Source organism: Leptodactylus fuscus, chromosome 2 (genome assembly GCF_031893055.1).
Source record: "Leptodactylus fuscus isolate aLepFus1 chromosome 2, aLepFus1.hap2, whole genome shotgun sequence".
Classification (NCBI taxonomy): Eukaryota; Metazoa; Chordata; class Amphibia; order Anura; family Leptodactylidae; genus Leptodactylus; species Leptodactylus fuscus.
The window spans coordinates 89,289,051-89,307,253 of NC_134266.1; the positions used below are offsets into that span (position 1 = coordinate 89,289,051).

Below are 18,203 nucleotides of genomic sequence, written 5' to 3' on the forward strand. Positions count from 1 at the left end.
GTTCTTGAACACACCAGGTAATGCGGTGTATACTGTGATAAAGTATTAGATTGTATTATACTTAAGTGTGCAACTAAAAACACTTAAGTATAATACAGCTACCATCTATGACCTGGTTCACATCTGCATCTGAGCCATTCCATTCCCCTCTCCGCATGAAAAATGCGTAGAGAAAAGGCTTGCACTTTTCTCTCCACATTTTTCATGCAGAAACCACACGGATCCCATTATAGTCTTAGGGTAAGTTCACACGATGTAACGTTGAACGTGATCTGGCACGTATACACGTGCCGGCAGATGACGCGCTCAAAATGCTCCCATTGATTTCAATGGGAGTTAGGAGCGTATACACCGCGTTATTTTGCAGATCACGCTCAACGTTACATTGTGCGAACTGAAGTTTCTGTTCAGGGGGGTCCCGAAGCGGACTCCCCAAACGGAAACCCATGTGCAAATGTGAACCAGGCCTTAAAGGGGCTCTATCATTGGAATAATGTGTTTTTTTGATATTCATATGCCGGAATAGCCATTAAAAAGATGCTGCTACTCTTTTTTTTTTTTTAAAAGAGCCTCCCGTTTTTATTACATACCAGTAAAACCGATATGTAAATGAGCCTGTTCGTGCACCCTGAGCGTTCCTCCAAGCCTGCGTGCACCCCCTGCTCAAAGTTAGTCCATCTGCTCTCTCCATGTAACTCCGCCTCCAGCATCTCTCATATCGCTCCTGTACATTGAAATGTCGAGCAAGCGCAGTAACATTCCCTTCTGAGCGTTACTGCACATGCCTGAGCACCATTTTCGTGTGGACAGTAGAAGAAAGTGCACAAGAAAATGGCGCTCGGGGATGTGCAGTAGCGCTCAGAAGGGCGTGTTACTGCGCATCCCTGACATTTCAATGTACAGGAGCAATATAAGAGACGCTGGAGGCGGGGGTTACATGGAGAGAGGAGGAGGACTAACTTTGAGCACAATTGCAGAGGGGACGGTTTGAAGGTATGACGCAGGGGGGTGCACGCAGGCTTGGAGGAACGCCCAGGGTTTAAAAAAAAAAAAGAAAAGCAGCACCTGAATAGCCTTTTTAAAGGCTATTCAGGCATATGAATATCAAAAAACACGTTATTCCAATGATACAGCCCCTTTAACCATTCAGTTTTAGTATCTGTCATCAATGCAAGTATAGAAACTAAGGAGCTGTGGAGATAGGGATCGGGGTACATTACAGTTTGGTAGAGAGGTTAAGGTGAGGAGGGTTAGAAAACGTGAAACCTTACCCATTTATAAACTTTGGTGTACAACAAAACCTACAACATATGGGGGGTGATTTATTAAACAAAATGCACCAGAATTCTCTCATAATTTGCAACAAAAAACTAACATGCTTTGTGCTACATTTATCATGCAAAAACTAAAACTAAAGTGGTGTAATTTTATACTAGGCAGTCTAACAATACGCCAGATTTATCAAACAGCATCAGTAACTTCGATAAATCTGGCGCATCTTAAAACTATCCTAAATTTGCACCGTCATAAACTTAGACACTTAGTAAACCTGCCCCACTGTTATTCCAGGTTTACTAATCTTCATTTCTATACATGGTGTGAGAAGGTGAAAGGCAAAGTGCTGGAGTCCTGCCATATCGGCCCCAGATTCCTGACCTATGTGTAGTCCAGTACAGGTCTGGAATAGGTTTCAGCCCCAGATGTGGGTCAGAAGTGACTGGGTCTGTCCTAAGAGAGACCAATTTTGCACAAGAGTTTTTTTCGTGTGGCTGGTAGTAAGCCACACGTACAGTTTGGTTATTACTTCCGTTTAGTTAGTCTCTCGGACGAGCAGGAATTTGTTTGTTTGGTTTTTTTTGCCTGAAGTTAAGGCTGTATTTTGTTTTGCTCATTTATGCCTGAAGTCAAGGTTTATTTATTTTCCTGTTTTTCTAAATAAAACGGTTTGCTGTCCCTGTCTTGAGTATTTGGGTCCGCACCACCACTTCTACCAACCTACCTTCCCCACAATGAAATATGAGCAATGGAAAGAGATTCCTGTAATTCTTATCTCAATGAGAGGACCACAGATGTATGATTTTTGTTGGGCCTCTGTATTTTTATCTTGGCTATTGCCATGGTATGCAAATAGTTTCTAGAGCACGGAGAGTTTAGTCTTTGAAAGCGAAGGCACAGTTAATGCAAATTAATCCACCCAGTTCATTACTTAAAGACTATTTATCTCATTCATTCTTGTTATGTCGCATCTCTCATAGCTAAAAATGAATTCAACGGTGAGAAATCAATAATGCTCAAAAAGAAACCGAATAATCTTGAGATTTATTTAAGTAGTGCAGAAGCATGTAGGCATGTAAAAAAAGGTAAAACAAGTCCTTGCATTTGGCAAGCAGTGATGTCACCAAGAATACATTAGAGGCAAAAAATCTACTTAATCCAAGTATAACCCAATTTGGCTGCAGAAGTAGAGAGGTCACTTGTGTCAATCTCTCATTTTAAAAGCATTTCATAATGGAATGTCTGTGCATATTGTCAGTGTTATTTATGTGGTACGGTCTGTGCACATGTCGAGAGTAGAGGGGATGCTTTGTTACTGTCAGATAGCCTCTGCAAATGCAACCACTCAGAAAGCATAGATGCTGGATATCAATGGAAATCTAAACTCTGATCCAAGATCTTGGCTAGGATTATTTATTGTACTTAGAATAGATTTTTATTACGTTATTTGTGTATAGTGTTGGCAAAGTTTTTAGTCTACAACAAACACTGAACTATTACATGAAGTTACGCTAGGTTCACACCTGCGTCTGGGTTTTTGTTCAAGTGATCTTCTAGAGATCATCCCCCGAATGGCAACCTAATAAGTTTAAAAAAGCTGTTACCTTAGGAAACCTGCAGACTCGATAGACTATAATGGGGTCCGCCCGGTTTCCACCCAAAAAGGGTGAAAAATGTGGAGAGGGGAATGGAATCCACGAACGGAGAGCCAACGCTGGTGTGAACCCAGCCTTACTTTGTCTACAAACTCTAGGTGGAATGACTATCAATAACTAACCCTATAAACAAGACATAAGCACACAAAAAAAAAACCTCCCCGTTACTGGAATCGGCATCCAAGGCATATCTACGTGGCATAGGACTCACTATTTCACCAGGCAGGAATCTCTTCCTAATGGACCATGAAAATACAGTTAGGGTGCGATAAACTGGGCGCTAGGTTCACACTAGTGTTACATTTTTGCTGATTGGGGACTGAAACCAGGGAAAGATTTTTCCCTTCGCCGATTTTCGACGTAATCTACAACAGAGTCTCTGGAACGGTTCAGCACATTTAACTGCAAACTACTCTTAGCCTCATGTTCAGCCAAAATTTATATTCACTAAATAGGAATAATTTTAGTAAAGAAGTCAGGGACAAGGATGTTATGGTTTGTGTTATGTGACTTTTATATAGGGCGATACCTTACAATTATTGCATAGTACACTGACTATTTCAGCTTTAATTCTAGTCGCCAACTCTGACAAAAAAAAGGTTGCTGACCCTTGCTGTAGAACATGTGAAAATATCATCACTCCCTATAAGCAATTTTACAGAATGGAAGCTATCTACATGTAGGTTATGGGAAGAAGGGAAAAAAAAAAATCTGTATGAGTTCCATAAATTTCTGAAAGAGAATTAATCGCATGTTTAGCTGCAATGGAAAATTCATATTGTTCACAGTGAATCTATAGCCCAAATAGCTGACAAAGAACATGTTTCTTGAATTTCATTATATAAACACAACCAATTACAGACACCAGAGCAAGCATTCCCAAGACCATGTGCATAGTGCCGACAGATTTGCAGCCAGAAGAAAAAGAGAGAAAATTATATATATATATATATATATATATATATATATATATATATATATATATACACACACACACACAACACTTTTTATATATTTATTTGCGCGTTTCAACATTGAATCAGCTTAATATCTGGCGGTGTTGATATGGCTGCATGCCCTTTGTGGACTGGCTTAGAGTAGGGGCAACTATTGTGTTGTATGCTGAGCAGTCCATCGCTAGGGAAAGCTTGTTTTTTGTCGTTTTGTCGCTGCTTCTACTGTCTTTGGACATTGAAATATATATTTTAATAACACCTTGAATAAAGGAAAAATTTACTTGGCAGCTATAGTGGCCATTCACACGGAGTAATGTGCGCGCACTGTGCCCCAAATACACGTGTAAAAATACACGTGTAAAATCCAGTAAACCACTTAGTTCAATGGCTTTTTTTTTTTTTGTATAACATGCGTAATTTTGCACGTTATACGGAAAAAAAAAGCCATTGAACTCAATGGCTTACTGGATTTTACACGTGTATTTTTACACGCGGGAAAATTCCATTGAATTCAATGCAAAAATCTCCTCATGCTCCTCGTCCTGCTACTTCCGGAACTTGGAGGATCCAATGTGTCGAACTTTGGTTTCCATGGAAACCAGAACAACATTCCTGTTTTTTCCCATAGACTATAATGTTATTCGATATTCGATTGAATACTACTCACTCATCTCTAATCTACACCAATTCCTGACTGGCATAGGTTTCCATTATGGTGCACGGGAGTGTGCACGATTTATTAAGAGACTGGACCCTCTTGTTAAGACTTGTGTATAAAATACTAAGTCTTAATAAATTCCCCTCAATGTTTAATTGTCTTATATCTGCTCTAACTGCACAGGCAATGTAACAAATGTAGAATATCCTAAGATAAGCAAATGTATAAAAATGAATAGGGCCAAAGACATTCATTCATAAGAACAGCAATGCCGCAAACAGGCCACGAGAGGTTTCTGTGGTAAGACACTGACTGACCCAGTAACTACTAGCTTTATGCCAGAAGACACCACAGGCTAACTACATAGCCCAACATCAAGCCTCTCATACTCACACACTTCAGCAGAAACAGAAGTATAGATATCCAGATTGAGAACGTGTCTGCAAACGTCACCCGTCAAGCTGTAATTTATCAGCCATGGTTGGCATTGGACATTTGGCTGATCACTTGCCAATTTGCGCCAACCTATTTGGTTTTGAACAGAAAACAAAGTATCCATATTGCCTATATGGGTAATCCTACACATCCAAAAAGCACAAATGAACGATAACACACTGGATTTAATGCCCATAGGATAACCTTCCCACACAAAAACTCCATTAACCAGAAATTGTATTGCTGTGTATGACTAATCTAAAATATTAAAATGGTATATTTTGCTTAACTCTCTTCAATTTATATATGTTTCAATCTTACGCCAAGCATTCTCCTTTTTTCATGATGAATGTTACAACAAACCTAGTAACTATATAGAGCTATACATGATATATATGAAGTACACATTGAGGTCCCTATTGTTTGTCACAGGAAGGAACAGAAGGTCATCAAAGAGTTACTTGAAAACAGCAGCGAAGTACAAACAATCCGCACTGAAATATATGGTTTTATTACATAATCGATAAGGATATAGGTTTTGTTCATGATTTCTTAGCACTTATTGTTAAAAGAAGGTGCGTTGTGAGGCCTTTAAGTGCAGCTTCTCTGGCATACACTTCATGTGAGACACAATCTTTCTAGAAGCAATTATATACATAATGTGTGTATCTTTTACTATCTTCTGTTTAATGTCTTCATAGTTAGCACTATAGTACCAAGCTTAAAGTCAATCTGGCCAACATCTACTGACATTTATATAGGTTGTATGTGCCATCTTCACGTGTATGTAGTCATGCCAGTTATTTTATCTGTCCAGAAACTCAATTCAATACTGGTAGATTAGTTGGCTTTAGAACTGAATTCAGAAGAAGAATGACTGATGGGTGACCATTCATCCATAGCATTTCAAAATTTGCTTGTGCAAAAAATATATATAAAAAAAATATATGTATTGAAAAAAGTGTAAGTGTATGTTTGCACATGATGACATGATGTTTTACTAAACGTTAGACATGTTTTTGCTACGCTGTTTCAGATATATATATATATATATATATATATATATATATATATATATATCTGACCCAGACCTAATCACCCATCCCCAAAAGTAAACTAATCTTCAGAGGTCCTAATCACAACCTGGTGCGGTATGTGACATCAGTCTTTCACAACCTTAAAGGGAAACTACTATAGTATACTCCTATGAGGCTATCAGTTACAGTCATAACATTCCTATCAGGCCAGGATATTTAAGCATATCATACATTATTACATTCTACTAAAACGGTCCTTCATTTTCTGCTTCTTGAATAGTTGCAATTTTACATTTTAACTATTTCTATAAGACGGGGGGGGGGGACAGGAATGGAGAAACTGGTATTCTCCATCTACATCTAAGCATCAAATACGATCATATACATGAAAAATCTATGATAAATGTAGTCATTATAGGTCTTTTAATGTCCATATCTAGACTCAATTACTTCTTCACTCACAATTCATTAAAGTTTGCCTTTGGTTGGACTCCAACAAATGTCCCCGGCACTACCGAAGATCTAATGTGTAAGGCCAGTTTTACAATACAAATACGTAACCAGCTATTTAAAAACCCAATTCACTTTGTGCAAACAGGGTCTTAACCACATCCAGCAGTCGGGCCACATGTTCTCATCCTCACTGATCAGTCTTCTCCTCATAAAACTGTCCCCTCTTCAATCCATAATGGCTACAACAAACCAAACTCATCTTTCTGGCCAACCACTACACTGAGACCTCCAACTGTGCCAGTGCTGTCCTGGTTGCCTATTTACTTTAGAATTCAATTTAAAGTTAACAAACTCACGGAAAAGGTCTTCACAGTGCTGTACTTATCTCTGTTTCTCCTAGGAGTGTGTCATTCTATGCCTGCTTTACATTCTGCCACCATTCTAAGATTAAGAATCTCCATAATCCAAAATTCTCTCTCATCTCTCTCTTGTGCTGCACCAGTTCTACAGAATGTGCTACCTTAGACAATCAGATTCATTTTCAACATTCACAGTTTTGAGAGAGACTTAAACATCTTTTTATCAGTATTATTTCTAGAAAACCTCATCCCTTCAGCATCTTTCTCTACATTCCTTGTACACTAATACATACATACTGGGTAAAGGATCTCTGCTTATAGTTTATAAGTACTGTTCCATATAGTATAAAAGATAACTGGACAGAGACTACTATCTCAGGGACTGGTAGTTTGAACTTCCAAAGCGGACAGGGAAATATATATGAAATATAGGTTTCAAAATGCTTAATGGAAAGTATCCGATTAAAATATGAGACTGTAAGCACAGAGCCCTGCCGCCTCCTCCTCCTCTGTCTGATCAAGATAAAGGATCATCTATTTCACCAAAACTGAGTCTTATCTCCTGGCAACTATCTGATGACATGCATCAAAAATGCCATGTTTATTTGCTAAGAATAAGCATTTCATTGCGCCCCTTCCCCCGTATTCCCAAGGTACCTTTTTGTGAGCCGCCCAGCATCTCCCTAATGACCTGCAATGGGAGAGGAGGAGGGGATTTACCCATCTGTAAAGGAAGAAGCACAAGTCAGGGCGGGGAAGGGGGGTTACACTGTATGATCACAACCCCCCTCCTCCTTCTGATGCTTGTGTCCTGCACCTGCTGCCCCTGATCTACAGATGAATCAAGCGGAAAATTCATCACAATGTCTGGGGGAATGTTTATTTCTGTAAGGCAGTTTCCCACCATAAGCTCATACGTAAATGTACAGCTCTGCGCTGTCCTCATTCTCTGCGCTGGTAGTGTGGCTGAGGCCTAGTAATGGTAGCTGATAGATAAGAATGTAAACACCACCTGCTTCACTTCCTCTTTCTCCATCCTCCATTACGGCATCACTAGACAATTCTAGGTTTGATCAAGATCTAATACTTTAAGGCTACGCTACAAGAATAAAGATATCTGCACTGACTACTGGTTTGTGTAAATTAAATGATCCGACAACCTAGTCCATTATAATATAATAATAATATAATATGTAGCTGTCGATCATCAGGACATGTAAATATTCTCTGTAACAAATGCATTTTAACTTGCACATGGAAGGTTTATGTTTTTATGGGAAACTGGTACCTATAGACCAGCCTCAGTAGTAAGTTTCTCCTTCGTAATGAATCTCAAGACTTGTCAAAGCTGATCAATTCTATAAGAACTGTGAGAATGCCAGACACAAAGCCCATTATCACACTCAACTATTGTTCTCAGAAGCTGTGTAGGGTTGGCCATACACATGAATGTGGCCGATCAATTATGGGATTGTTCTTATGAAGAATTCCAACAGCAACATGCCATACGGAAATGGAAAATCATATACACGTTTTTAATTTTAACAAACCATGCAATGCATATTGGTCCATCATAAGTCAATGGTTCGTGACTAGTCACATCTAGCAGATCATGCTATACGCAGTCATGACCACATCACAGCACAGCAGCTTAAACAGGACCTGCAGCCAGTTGGGATATGAAGATTTTATTATGGACGGTGAAACTTCTTTGAGGGGACCACTACAAATTGCATCAAACATGGCTTTCTTAAAGAAGAGGGCCAATATCCATAATATATGGTGGAACTATAAGGTGGCACAGGAAATCTGGTCTGGTCTTTCAGAGAGGTCTCACGGTATTTGTGTTCTCCAAGAAACAGCAATTCTATAGAATTTTTTCTTTGAACTATACATTGTGCTGTTCCTGTTATTCCTTTTGTAAATTTCTGACTAAATTGAGAAATTAGAAATAAGGTAATATCAGGGTATGATTGACCCCCCCCCCCCCCCCCATTACACCCCTTAGAGGAGGAAATGAACGGGTAGACAGTACAGGGGGGGCACATTGCACCCATTAACTGAGCACACTGTATCTGTGCTCCCGTATACTGCTCACAATGAGGTATTATCTATTGGTTGCCATACTCTGATCACGGTTTGCAAATATGAGAATAGGAGGCATGTGCAAAATAAACAAGTGTTATCCAACATGAAGGCAAACATCTAAATAATAAGGTATTATACGGGGTGGAGACTATATTAATGATACCTGTGTATCACACTAATGATGACATATGGTTATTAATGGATATGCTAAATACATAGTTTGCATTACACCCCACCAGTGATTGAATATGCGTTTTTTTTCCACCTGTCTGAATTATTTTGTGGAACTTTCTTATATCATCCTAAGATTGTATGTACAGTTGTACACTTATTGGTGTAACATATGGTATAAAGGAGCATAGCACTAGAAGAGGTTTTTTTTTTTTTGTAAGACCCATATAGGGCTTACAATGTACATTTTTCCCTATCAGTATGTCTTTAGAGTTTGGGAGGAAATCCACGCAAACACGGGGAGAACATACAAACTCCTCGCAGATGTTGTCCAAGGCTGCAGTGCTATCCACTGAACCACCGCGTTACCCCACTAGAAGAGTATTTTCATGTATACAGTTGCAGATTTGTTTTAGGTGTAACACATTGGAACCCTGAGTTACTGTTTGTTCAAGAAGGAATATATCAAACCAAGGAAGTACCAATATGATCACTGAGAGAAATAGTGTGATTTATGATGTTCACGAACTGACAAGAATATGGCAAAATATCTTTAACATAACAGATCTTTCAGTCAAAGAATTTGTACTGCATAGAAACGGTTTATACATTACACTGTTGTTTGCACACTAAATAGCATGAAACAAATTATAACAAAATCTTGTGCTTACAGAAATCAGTCAAATTCTCACACTAGCTTCACACTGGAGACCCAAACAACAGAGAGCCAGACCACTAAAACAGCAGTTACACATGGACCTCACTGGTGGACTTCACTGACAATAATGGGGTCCCTTGTTTTCAAACTGAAAGTAAAAAAGAGAGGAAAGTCCTCCATGCAGGACTTTTCTCTCCACCAATTTTTGGTGTTTTCTGTGACAGAATCTCCAACAGAGATTTCGGCACAGATATGAACCCAGCTTGAATTCACTTTCAGTACCCTGGAGGATTCCCACGATGTCACCTAAATTGAAAAGCTAGCTTGCTTATCCTGGAAGTACCGGTAATCGCCATCAGGGCTCTGGAAAGTGCAGTTTTCACTGCAAGTTACCTGTGCTCTCAGTATCCTAAGGACCCCCACTAAAGACTTGTGTGAGGTGGGGAAGACACAGACAGGAGGAGCAGATACACCATAGACAATATATAGGAGTTGTGTGGCGTGTTGACATTATATCAGTTACTAGCATGTTTGGGTTGGAGGCCTATTCAGCCTACGGCTAGGGTCACATCTAGAGGACCCAAATGACAGAGAGCTGGACCACTAATCAGCAGTTAGCCGCAGTCATTGGCGGTCCCCATAGACTATAATGATGTCTGCCGGGTGTCCTCTGTGCAGGACATTTCTCTCCGATGATTTCCACTGGTTTCTGCGGCGACATGTGAGCTTAGCCTTTATACACCTGTCACTGGTAACCTACACACATTTAAGGTAGATATCCATGTAACAAAGGCTGAACTCATTATAAAGTAAAATAATAACTTATGTTTTAATTCTTCCACGTACATGACTATTCCATGACATATTCCACATTGTACAGTGAAGTCATATACAAAGAATAGTGGAATTACCCTCTGTGAACCAGTATAAAAAGCATAATCCAACAATAAGAAATTTTATAAAGGCCAACTTTACAAGTCTATAAGATGTAATACCTATAAATTTATTATAGATCTGCAATAAGCCAATCCATTGCTGATAAGCATCCATTCTGGACAGAGAAACAATCCAATAAACTAAGGTATGTTACCCAAGAATTCACACTGGCAGAAATAAGTAACATATTAATCAGTTAATGCTTGATAATAATGGTAGATTACAAATTATTATTATTCAAATAATAATTCTAATTTATTGTGTTGTATAACCACATACCACAGCAAAAGAGATCAGGACTTGGGGGGGGGGGAGGGGATGGTGAAACATCCCAAATCACGATGGCTATTAAATTATACACACACAGGTGGAAATATATTAAAGGGTTATCCAGGTTTAACTTTTCTATGGCCTATCATCAGGATAGGCAATAGATATATGATCGATAGTGGGAACCTGGAAGCAGAATGTTCAGGCTTCCTTCAATGGGAGCTGAGCTGCAGTGAAGGCACCGGCCGCTACATAGCAGACAGAGCTTTCTGCTCCCCGTATTGGTTACAAGATGGGCGCCAGAAGAAGCTTTGTACATTTGATTGGTCCCGGGTGTTGGACCCTTATCCATCATATATTTATAGCCTATGCCATGAACAAAATAAGCCCAGACAATCCCTTTAAGACTAGTCCCATTTTTAATCCATTCCCTCACAGGCTCCAGCCTCCTAATACTTTCTGCGCATATAGGTGCACTTGAACTCAGAACATGCCCACGTACATCCGGATTTGTGAAATAACCGACACCAGTTTTCAGATGCAGGTTATATTAAATCTGGTGTACCTGTCTAAAACAGTGGCAAGCAGGGCACACGTGCCAAAGCTGCACCAGTGAGGAGCATTTCTGGCCAATTTCTAGGCTCTGCCCTGATAGTAAATCTGAAATACAGAAAAATATACACTAAAGGGGTTTTCCAGGCAAATTATATTGATAACCATGCGATAGATCTTCAATATCAGATGGGCCGTTGTCTGGCATCCGGGTCCACCACCAATCAGCTGTTCTCAGCCGCCACTATATGGAGAATAGAGCCAGAAGTAGATCGCTCTGTTGTCCGTGTAATGACTGTGCTGAGTTACTGCAGCTCAGCTCCTATACAACTGGCCACAACACAGACAACTGCTGGTTGGTGAGAAGAGCTGATCAGCAGAGGTCCTGGGTGTCAGCACACCACCAATCTAATACTACCAACCTATTCAAAGTATAGGTCCAGCAAAAAACCTGCATTGAAGTGACCTGTATTGCTGTTTTTAAAGTGAACCTAGTGAGCAACGTTATATTTTCTGGAAGAATTTGTGCCACTAATAAATTTTGCAACATACTTTATTAATGGAGGTTGGCTCCTTGGCAGAATTTCTTATTATTTTCCATATTTCTCTATTGTCAACTGAAAATGTGTACACTGCTTCTCCCAGAAGTATGGGGCTACACAGGCTCTTGTATTACATATTATTTAATGAAGGGAAGCTCTTTAGGAGTGTAATTTCAAACTATATTTATGTTTTATTTGTCAAAATCTGCAACAACAAAAAAGCAGCTTCTCTGTGGGGCCTTAACCTAAAAGGGTGGTTCTAATTCACATCAAGGCTTAAAATAAATATTGTATACTTACCTCACCTTTTGCCCAGGGATCCAACAGAGAGTTTCTGTTTGAATCCCCGACCTTTGTTTACCAGGAAGACCTGGTACTGAAATAGAGGCTCCCCCTGCTGGTTGCCTGGCTAAACAGGGACGGAAGTATATCGGTTTTGCCATTTTTAGCCTTGCCGTGCACTAAAAATATGAACTGGAACACCCCCTTAAGTTTCATTTCCTTACCACCCTCAAGTTATCTGCTTGCTCTGTGTAAATGGAAATATTTTTGCCTATATTTAGAGGGTCAAAACCTTTCCCCAACTTACAAATGCTTTAAAGGTTGTTTTATACACAGCGTTTTTGGAAAAATCACTACTAGAGTTTTTTAAAACCATTACAAAAGGAACAAAAATCCTCCTCCTCTTAGTTTCAGCAAGTTTTTACAATATGCCACCAATAGTTTTAGTTGAATGCATCTTTTGGGTAATCCAAAACACAAGTATTACATTTCCATTGTTTGACTCAATACAAAAAAGTTGACCATTTGACATACTGCTTGTCATACTGAAAGGGAAGCAATTTAAAGGGATTCTACCACTAAACCAAGATTTTTTCTAATTACCACATTGAAATAAGAAAGGCTTTTTGGGAGACCGCTCTTGCAGTTCAATACAGGAGTGTACTGCGCAGGCATCGGAAGTTGGACCGACAGAAGAAGACAGAAGAGGCAGGTTGCAGCTGAAGAAGGAGGCGTCGCTGGAGTGAGCTCTCGGGCAGCAGTGGGGACGCTCCCATTGCCGTTTGAGCGCTGGGGCCCGCCCTCATTACAGCGGAGAACTCATTTGCATACCGGTTAAAACCGGAATTTGTAAGGAACAGCGCCGCGGAGACCACGTCTAAAGCTATTTCCTAAGGCTATTCCGACGTGGTAATTAGAAAAAAAAATCTTGGTTTAGAGGTAGAATCCCTTTAACAAATATTATTTGTGCTTATGTAAAAGACTCTTTTCAAAAAGCATAAGACTGTAAATAAATTCCACATCTATACATGAGTAGATAATACAAAGCAAGGAGAAAACAAATAAAAAAAAGAGAACAACATGCCTACATGCAACACTCCTCATTCTCCGGTGAGAGATCTGTTGAACAGAAACTACTGACAACTTGCCATGAGCTCCATCAACATAAGATAATTCTTTAAATACACATTTGCTTAAAGCAACACATGAAACCACTATGAATGGAAAGCTATTATTATCTACAGAACGGCCTCATATAACATAACAGAAATTTATTGAAGTCAGAAAATATAATATGTAATTCATTAGTAACAGGATTTCCAATTTATGAAAACTTGCTAAAATAATCCAGATGAAATAATAATACAATAGCAATCCAGATCAAAAAATAAAATTCTAGGATGTCAACAACATTATATATATATATATATATATATATATATATATATATATATATATATATACACACACACACATTTTTTAACATTTTGGTCTTAAAAAACGGACACAGTCCAGATGCAAAATGGCTGTTAAAAACAGACCAATGTGCCCATTTTTCATGGCCAAGAGGCACACAGGGTCGTCTGATTTTAGCCTTGTGGTCATAGCGGATAGACCCTATTAAGGCCATGACTCTAATGTTCTCACCGCCAAAGGCATAAAAATAAAGCCATCCACACAAGAAAAGATACCTTGCCAAAATCTACTGCTGGTTGACCATAGTATCATCTGCAAAGTTTTCAGTACATGTAAACCTAACCCGACAGGTCTTAAAAGTAACAAATCATATGGGTCCTTATTATATACATAAGTTGCTTTGATATGCAATGTATTATGCACTGTATTGGAAGCAATAGAATAGAGTTTCTAGAAATCAACATTCACGTTAGACAGCAATTTCCTGGTCAGAAGCTTGCTTTAGGGTAAAAGTCATTGTATGCTTAACAGACATGCAGTGTTAAAGGGAAGCTGTCAAGTGTTTTTCCCACCATAAACTGGCCCGACCATATGCAGGTACAAGTACTTACCCCTCCATTGCTGCGCCTCTGTAATCTGTCTGTCCTAGCAAAGTGAAGTTATAAATGTTTGAAAGCATAAAACGTCATATGTAAATTATCCTAAGTAGTCACAGTGGGCGGGGAATAGCCTCAGTCTAGTCACACTGCCTGCTGGGTAATGCTATCTCATGGGCATGATTGACATTACTAAAGTCCATGGCTATCATAAGAAGGAAACAAGAGACATTATTACAGAATACAGACATAGCACCCTCCGTCTGGTGTCTGCATTCACTCTAGTTTCTGGAGGAAGAAAAGTATGGAATCCAACATTTGTCAAGTGGTTTACATTAAAGTTAATGGGAACAGACTAAAATGGAGGGAGCTCGATCTGTGGCTATCACTGTACAAGTCTGTTGTGCTCATCCTATGACAGATCAGAGCAATTTATGCTCACAATTGTAGCGTCAGAGGGATTAAAAGTGTAAACTGCTATGGGAGTAATAGTGGTTATGGCTTCTTTTTTGTGGAAGGAAAGAATCCCTATGCTAAAACTTGCAAAGAACCCTTAAGCCATCCAATAAACTTCTCATTCACATGCTTGACTGCATGTACACGTTGCTTTAATGAGAAAAGAGGAATAAGGTACAGTCAGAAAACTTTTGTGGCAGCTGACCTCTTTTAAGAACAAATGATATTGAATTAAAACATGCCCTATCTTTCATCTCCCGACATATGTTGAATAATCATTGGCCGAGCACTTCATACACACTTGATTCGCTGAAATAGGACATTTGGCCAACCAACTCTAATAAATATGGCTTCCTTAACATCAAGATTTTTAAGCCACACCTCCTCTTCACCAGAACTGCTCGACCTATTTGCAAGTTAAAAAAAATTCTCCATTATTGACCCCTACACAGTATAACGTCCTCTTTATTGACCCCCAAAGTATATGTTTCTCCTTTAATGGTCCCCACACAGAATATTGCCCCCTTTAATAGCCCACCACACAACATAACCCTGATTTATATGTCCCTTACACAGTATATTTTCCCCTTTTATGGTCCCCACGTTAGCCCATTACCTGTTGGATTATTCTAGCAAGTAACGCCAAAATTAACACACCCAAACCCGCCTCCGTTTCATCCTCCAGTGGGAGCTGGGCACCATGTGCAGATGGTAAACAATATCAGGATGTGATGTGGTTAGTGTCCACACATAGTATGCGGTTCCTACTGGAGGTCAAAGCAGAAAAGGGATGGGTGGGTGAAGTGTTGTCACCAACTATTGGAATAATCCAATAGCAGCCAATAAAAAAAAATAAAATTATATATAATTTATTGTCTGATAGATTTACTATATATATATATATATATATATATATATATATATATATATATATATATATATATATATCTATAGTAAATCTATCTTCAAAACTATGTTTTTCCTGGATGGAAGATCTCAAGGTTTACAAAAGACAGCGACCTGAGATATCGTGGACTTGCATGTCTACAGATAGTTACCATATAGATTGTTTACTTTATAAACAATTTTCTCTTGTGTGAACCCTGAAATGAAGTGTCTGCCTGGATTTATTTAATCTTGCTTCCTAGTCACAAAAAGGAATGAGAATTTCCTTGAATGATAATGCTAATAACAACATCATATATCAGCCAGTAACAGTGACCTTTGACCAGGTATATCAGCCAGCACTGATCTGTGAGTCCACATTGTATATAGTCTGAGGGAATAAAGGCCCTATTAGATATCTGGAGAATCATTTAAATACTCAGATAAAAAGGGAAAGTAACCAAATAAGAAGTAGTTTAAAACCATTGAACGAGAAGATATTATTTATCGGTGAGCTCATCTGTTGTGTTGACATAAAAATTACTGTTTGTCAGTGAAAATTCCATGTATGTAAACAGAAATTATGCAAAAAATGGATGACAGAGTAGAAATTAGCACAAGGCTTTCAAATCTGTTAAGGGATTAAAATTAAGAAAACAAAAACAGAAGAATCTGTGGCTATAAGGTTGGTGTCACAAGATGATGAGGTTGCCTGTGATTCCATTTCAGTATGGCTAGGTTCACATCTACGCCTCATTTACATTTGGGGTTTCTGTCCTGGAATCCACTTAAAAAATGCAAAGAGAAAAGATCTGCTTCAGGCGGAAACCCAGCGGATCCCATTATAGTCTATGGGGTCCATGGGTTTTCACAGGTAACCTCTTTTTTTAAGCAGATTAGGTTTCCATTTGGGGGGTCTACAAATGATTCATCAATTATCAACTAATTCTCATTACTAGAGATGAGCGAATATACTCGACCGAATACCTCTGCTGCATAGCTCCCGGCGGCAGGGAAGGTGGGAGGGGCAGTAAAAATTCAAAGCCCCGGAAGTGTTTTTGTACCGGGAGCTATGTGGCCGAGGTATTAGATCAAGTATATTCGCTCATCTCTACTCATTACTAGTCACACTTTTGTGGGCTACTTCGTAGTAACAGAATATAGCCGATAATAAGTCAGCGATTACCAGGGATCCGTGGAAATGCACACCGAATGTGGTAATAATGGTCACGAAAAACATTCATTTTCACGGCTGTTTTGCATACAGCATGACCTATATTTATGGCGTTATGTGTGAATGTAGGCTTAGGATAAGGCCCCACACATTGTGAAAAAGCCAAAAGTGGCTTTTACAGTAATTGCAAATATATAGAAAGCACTTACACTCCTAGCTTTGGCTAAAAAAAAAAAAACACAGCCAAGACTGCAACAAAAAAAGCTGCTTTTCCATAACATGGGGCCTTAGTCTTTTTGTAAACAATTAAAAGTTAAACCTTTTTGCAAATTTCAATAATTAAACATTTTTCTGAGTTTAAAGGTTTTCTCTAATCTTAGTGGGGACAGTCTGTTGTCTTGATCGGTTGCAATGGATACAACCATGAATGCAGGACCTTTCTCTACTCTGAATTCCAGCCATGATTTCCTTATTGTGTTTAGGTTATCAAGCAGAATCACGACATGTATGAGGAGATAACGCAGCCACAATAAGGAAGTCAATGCTAGGCTCAGAGTAGAGAAAGCCTCTGCATTCATGGTTGTATCTATTGGCAACAAGATCAAAACAACACACTGTCAGCACTAAGAAGGATAAAGGAAAACTGTACAACTTATAATTACTTATATTTGGATTAATGTTTAGCTTTTATTGGAACATGCTTTTAAATATGCTTACATTTGTGGGAATACCCTTTTAGTAGTCCATTTTGCTTCTAAAATATACTATAATAGCCTCTGCCCGCGACTTCGTCTGTGTGTTGTTGGCATCAATGATCTGCCTATATTCAGCAAATCGCTGCCATCGATGGTTTGCCTGCTCCGGCGTTTTGGTAGCTCTTAAACGGGTATTCCCACCTCACATACTCATCAGTCTTTACTGCTGTAAAATCTTCTTTCTTCCTGGTTTCTTGCATCATTTGGTGGGCGGGGTTTCACATGCAACCTGCCGTTTAGCTCCACCCCCAAATTCACATGTAGCTCTGCCCACCCATATTGGACTATGAAGTACAGGCAGCAGCAACTCCATTCTGTGTTACATACAGAGACTGCCAGTCTCTGCCATAATGAACACAATTGAATTAGCTAGCCTGATAACTGGGAGCACAGAAGAAATGAAAGCAGCTCCTCTCCTCTATCTGCTAACAGGAAGCTAGGTCACATGTGGTGTAGACACAGGAATAGCTAGATACACAGGCTCGCTCCCTGCACTTAGCCCCTCCTCCCTCCCCCCTGAGAGCAGCAGATACATCACTTGACTCATGAGCAGCCGTGAAGCCATGTCATTTACCGGGATAAAAAGTAGCCTAT

At 39.2% G+C, this 18,203-nt stretch overlaps 1 protein-coding gene across 1 annotated transcript in view; it reads right to left on the reverse strand.

The window, feature by feature from the left end:
• Positions 1 to 18,203, reverse strand: part of PIK3C2B (phosphatidylinositol-4-phosphate 3-kinase catalytic subunit type 2 beta) — a 109,399-nt gene that overhangs the window by 81,874 nt on the left and 9,322 nt on the right. The window lies entirely within an intron of this gene.